This window comes from Lactuca virosa, chromosome 2, assembly GCF_052849685.1.
Source record: "Lactuca virosa cultivar CGN04683 chromosome 2, Lactuca_virosa_CGN04683_v6, whole genome shotgun sequence".
NCBI lineage: Eukaryota > Viridiplantae > Streptophyta > Magnoliopsida > Asterales > Asteraceae > Lactuca > Lactuca virosa.
The window spans coordinates 178,348,177-178,354,947 of NC_136427.1; positions in this window are offsets into that span (position 1 = coordinate 178,348,177).

Sequence of the window (6,771 nt, forward strand, 5' to 3'; positions counted from 1 at the left end):
TTTATAAGGTTGTAAAGTTTTGGCCATTAAAAACATTAATGTATTTGAAGAGATTTGTGATTTAAATATGAAGAGTTAATATAAATGTTATAATAGATGTTTTAGTGTTTTTATGTTATTAAAAGTTGTAGTGTTTATTTTTCATATTTTTTATTATTCGTTGTATATATATCTTTTTAATACAAATGTTATAATAGATGTTTTTCTATTTTTTTGTTACTAACAGTTGTAGTTCATATTTTTGTTCATACATTTTGTTACCCGTTATATTATCATTCGTTTGATATATAATTTACACAACTTTAAACGGTTTATAAAATTATCAAATAATTGTATATATCACAATAACTTAAAAATTAAAACTATAATGTTTAATAAAACTAATATGTTAACTATATGTTTGCTTTACTACTAACATTTTGTTTCAAAGTAGAAATATTAAATAATAATTTGGTAAAAGTTATTATTTTAACTATAACATAAAAAAACATTTGTACATAGTGGGTATATCAATATTGTAACCTCCTATTGTTAGTTAAGAATATTAAATAACTATTTAAATACTCATAAGACAACAAAAAACTATTATTTGGCTCTTTAGTTACTCCATGTTAAAAATAATTGTAGCTCATGAGTAACTCATTAGTAGAAAGCTTAATTGGTATTAAAACTATTAATGGCGTCAAATGCTATACAACAATTAAATGTCAAAAATAATATTTATTATCTCAATTACATTATAATTGATGTGTTGTTAGTGGAAAACATAAAATTCTAGAAAACAATTCAGATGTGGTTAATATAAATATAGAACTTCACTTACATAAAAAAACTACATTTGTACTAGCAAGTTTCATCGATGGCATATGCAAACATAAGTGACCTTAATCCATCGAAAAATGATTGGGTTATAAAAGTGCGATTGTGTAGGATGTGAGAATCAGTCAATCATAAAAATGATAACGAGATAATGGGTTTGAAGATGGTCATTGTTGATGATAAGGTATATTTATGTTTATGTTTATATTTTTTAGTTTGTGTCGATGCATAATTATGATGCAAAATAAATTACTTTTGGATTTTTGTTTGTCTACATTGTTAGAGTGAATCAATTCACTTTTTCATTAGGAAGAACCATATTAAGAAATACAAGCCCCTTTTGGAAGAAAAGGAGGTGTATGCTATTAGGAGCTTTGCAGTCGCAAAATAAAGTGTTGAATATAAGGTTGTGCCAAACGAATATCGTATCTTATTTAATAACATGACTTTTGTACGCAAACTCGCAACTATACCCCATGAAATCCCTCAAAATGTTTTCTTCTTCACACCTGACGAGACTCATGAAGAAAAGGTCAACAACAATACACTTTTGACGGGTAATGTTTCTATCTTTTTCCTTTTATTTCACATTTTTCAATGATTCACATTAATGGATTTGTTTGCATTTTAATGTTGGATTGATATATGTTGTAGATATTATTGGATGTATGGTTGGTATAATATATACACTCTATGAGACCAACAAAGACAAAGAAAAAGTATTCACACAAACATATAGGATTATAAAAATAAATTGTTATGATATGGGTCTTTGCATTGCACGGTATTTTCCAAATTTATGTCCATAAATTATAATCTAACAAAGGAACCAACACAATTTTGAATAAAAAAAGGATACATGGGTAACTAGAGGAAACTCAAAAAAATGTTAATATATATCCATAAAACCATAATCTAACAAAGGAATTGAACAATTTTAGACCAACACTTCCACCTGCAATTACAAAAAAAACACAATAAAGCAAAATTTAATCAAAATCGAAAACCAAATTCATATCAAGAAATCAAAAATTGAATTCACTGAGCTTCAACAGATCAACTTCAATCTTGTTTTCTTCTCTCTTTAAAACACCTCTCATTAACGTATGCTTTCTAATTTGGATTTTAAAGCTCCAATTCATAGTCCTTGTCCCACATTCCCTAAAGGGATGAACGTTTTGCTTGAAACACATAGTTTAAGATCATCATTTGTCAATCTGATGAGCAGATTCCTGGAAAGTGCTAACCTGCAACCATTTCTCATGAATGATTAAAGTTTTACATTTATAACCAGAAACAAACCAATTAATGTTAGATGTGAAGAGCTTTGCCATCTATATGATGAACAAATTCCTTGAGTACACCAGGGACGATGGAGGCGATAACGATTAGGGTCAAAATCAGAACAACTCTCAATTGGAAGGCGACAGAGCTCAGGGAGGCAGCGCTGGAAAGTGACGACGAATTCGTCGGGAGGAAGAGGGAGGAGGGACATAGATGATGTCGCAGATGTTGGAGGTAGGCAGAGAAGGAATAAGTAAAGGAGAATGAGAAAGAGAAGGGTAAAGATGGGTTTTATTTCGGTCAACGACTTTTTTTATTGAGTCATCTCCTTTCATTCATTGGACCGAGTGGGTCGGTCACAGCTGACAGAGTCATCCATTTTATGAGTTTAGCAAACAGGCTGACCGGACCGAGTCAGCCCAAAATTGTTGACCGGACCCAATCAACCTAATATCAAACAAGACCTTACTTATGTTTTATTTCTGTTTAGGGAGGTATGAGCCGTTTCCTCCCAACTTATTCAACCCACCGCCACATCTACTTTTCCATGTTCTATTTCTTTCATCTTTCCCAACCCATAACCCATGCAAATAACATCTTTCCCAACCTACTCAATCTGCTACCACATAATTATTTTGAATTTAATTAAATTAGAAAATGTAAAAATAAAAAATAAAACATTACTTTTATTATAATTTTCTTTATCTCTAAAATAAACTTATACTAATTTATAACAAAATAAAAAAATATTAAACTTAATTAAAAATAACATTTAATAAAAAAACTACACTACAATAACATATATTAAAACCACACTACAATAACATAAATTAAATTCTAAACCAACAAACGAAATGACTAAAAAAATACTACAAACGACAAATGGAAAGTAAATTAAATACTTAAATTCTAAAAAAAGAAGAGTGTTTCTTTAAAACATTTCACTCCGTCTCGTGACGAAACTCTTTCATGTTATAGTGTTCGCGATACTCATTTTTTGTTGTGCTTAAAACTTCTTCGTCAGAGACTACGGGGTTCGCGGGTATTCATTTTGTGGGTGAAAATAGCATTAAACTCTTTCATTTTTCGAGCCAACGCCACATCTTTGATTTCAGACCATCTATACAACTGCCTTAGGAATGACATTCATTTCAAAATTAAATTGGAATGTAAAGAGAATATAGTAAATGGAATGAAATTAAAAGATAAAAAGGTAAAGGAAGTATATGAGAATGAAATAAAATTTTAAGAAATAAGATGTGGTTTTAAATGGTAGAAGAAAATATTTAGAAAAGAAAATTATTATTATTATTAATAATAATAATAATAATAAATTGAACCGTTGGTACCACTCACAGGTTCTTCAACCCGTTTGCAAAGCCAAAGTCTTAATCCGCCCATCGACGATATAAGTCTCCCAGCGGTACCGCCGGTACCACTAGCACAAAAGTGCCCCTCCCAAGCCACTCCGACCTCCCTTAGATGTAAGAGCATGGCATAATTTTAATTATAAATCGATAAAGATGTTCAAGAAAAAGAAATGATAAATTAAATATATATATATTTTTTATCTTTTGTACTAATGTATCTTTTTATTCATATAAAATAATGGTATGTGAAATTCATAAAGTTTTACTCATAATCTCCTCTCTTGATTTTGACACTTGTCTTCATCTAATGAGTAGGATGATAGATATGAATAAAAAGTAGGATATCTGATTTCTCAAAAGTCAAAAGAAACAGAGAAGACATTCGTTTTGTTACAACACAAAGCACCCCCTCCCTTACCTTCGAAATATTCCTTGGTTGGGTTTGGAATTTAAGAAATTTAGAAAAAGATTAACCATAAAATTTAAGTTTCATTAAATCGAAAAGAGGAATAAATACAACAATTTTACAACAGAAATGCTTGAATATATGGAAGGGATATGTATATAAAACTCAAAGATAGGATATAAATTTGTAAAAATAAAAGAATATAAAGTTTCCTTCACTCCCTTCAAGTTGGAGCATAAAGGTCTCGAACGCCAAACTTGTCAAGGAGAAACAAAAACGCTTCGTTCCAAGCAACTTGGACGTTTGGTAAAGATGTATGTGACTTGATTTTGATTGTCGATGAATATTGGTAGAACCTATTTAAATGAATCATTCTCAAACAATTAAACAATCCATTTCCACATGCATAATCCATTCATGGATTAAGCATAGTAAATAAATAAATAAAAGGTTTTAATAAATAAGAATTAAGAATTAGTTCGGTATTTTTACATAGTAAATAAATAAATAAATAAAGTTTTATTTATTTAATTAGTAAAAGGTTTTAATATTAGATAAGGTTAATTATTAAAATTTAACAATAAGGGTTTTTAGTTTTTATATAGTAATCGACAATGAAAACTTTTAAAAACAAAGCTTATAATGGTCATAAATAGAGGGAGGCTTTGTCACATCAGTTGCTTAACTTTAAAAAAGATACCAAACCCTAAGAGATCCTTTAAAGCTAATACTAGCCATAGTCTCCTTCTCTTATCTCTCTTAGCGACATCAATGGCAAGCACACGTCCTAAATGTTGTGACCATATATATTTTGTATTCTGATAGTGAATTTTATATGTATCTATTTTCGATTTACTTTTTATTATATTCATGACTTTGAGGGTCTATTTTTTCTTTTTGTTATGGACCAATTATATATTTGGACCTTGTTATGGACCAATTATATATTTGGACCGGCCCTGAGCAACCAAAGGAATTTTGTTCGATTAGAAATTTATTAGCTCTTGTTTCTCCTATGTAGATCAAGAATGAGGATTATATGTTATGATAATTTCTCTCCAATTTAAGGTATATTTCTAGACACTATGAGTTGATTGTTTGTTGATTTATAATGTTCTAATTGGATCCATAACATTGGCATTGATAAAAATTAAGCTGTTAATAATTGTGTTGTTTGTACTGTTACGATTGTTTTTATACATCAACCCCCTAAATGGTATCAAAATCTCTATTCAAACTATAAATCACAATAATTATTAACGTTTTTAATTATTTTTTAGAATGGTCTTTGTGTTTTCGGAAATTGTTAAAACTAGCTCATATGTGTAAAAACTAGCTAACAAATACAAAAAAAAGCATATATATAAATGATTCAATGTTATATAACGACCTCTATGTAAGTATATTTTATTAAATTAAAATAACTATTTAATAATAGTTTTTCCGTGATTTATGATTAAATGAAAGTTTTTGTATATGCTAGAAACCTATTTTATTTATTTATTTAAAAAAAAGAATATGCTAAGAAACAACGAAATATCTTTATAGAAAACCACATTCATGGAAATAAAATTATAGTGTTAACTTATACTTAAAACTATCTCCAATCCTTAACACTATTTTTTTACACTATAACTATAATTATAGCGTAAAAGATAGTATAAACACTAAAGTTCTCCAACCTATTACACTATTTTTAATACTAAAAATAATATTATAGGTATATTGTTTTTTATTCAACACTATATTTCGTGTTACACTAAAATCAACACTATATACAATGTTACACTAAAATTCGACACTATATATAGTGTTAGGTATAAACTAGGGTTGGAGCATTATAGTGTAAAATTGACTTTTTAGTCTAGGTTGGAGATGCACAACATTTTGAGAAAAACTTTATAAAAATTTGTTTATGTTTTTTCCAATAAACAAAATGATAAGCTTATATATGAATATGGCTGTTCACTATTTGGATAAAACAAAATTGTTCAGTTGAATGATTTGGATTGGACTATTTGGTTCGGATATTCGGATTTTTGGATTGGTTTTCAACAAAACCGGATTACTATTTTGGATTTCGAATTGGTTTTGGTTTATCAAATATGAACCGAATAGTCCAAAAAAACAGAATAACAATTTATTATTTATTTATTTTTAATATAAGTATAACTATTTGTTAATTTTATAATTTATTTTTTCAAATAAGTTTGAAAAGTTTCATCTAATAAAGAACATTAATGTGCATTTTCTCTCAAAAGTTTTTTAACTATTAAATATTAAACTATTATATACATTCTTAATAGTTGTTTATAAAATTTAAATCACAACTAAATAATTGCTTCTTTTGTAAAAATTGGATAATATTATAAGTATATGTCATTTTAAAATGTTTATAAAATTTAAATCACAACTAAATAATTGATTCTTTTGTAAAAATTGGATAATATTATAAGTATATGTCATTTTAAAATGTTTTGGTTTTTAAAAACCGAATTATAAAAACCGATCCAACCGAATTGTAATTGGATTGGATTGGATCGGATTTGAATTTAGTTTGGACTATTCAGATCTATATTTTAAAAACCGAAATCAATTTGGATTTACTTAATTGTGATCGGATTGAACCGATCCATCCAAACGAACACCCTATGAAAGGTGGTTTAGAAAATATACATTTATTATTATATATATATATATATTAAAGTTATGAAAGATTTTAACAGTAAAGTGACACCTTTTTTGTCAATTTTGGTCCTCCAACTTACAACATTGACCCTTCATCTTTATGCTTTTGTTCACAAACAACCCTTTCACTTTGGTTTGAATTTTTCATAACCCTCGCCTTTTATTACATATTATTAGTATTTAGTCTTTTCGCAGAAATGGTCC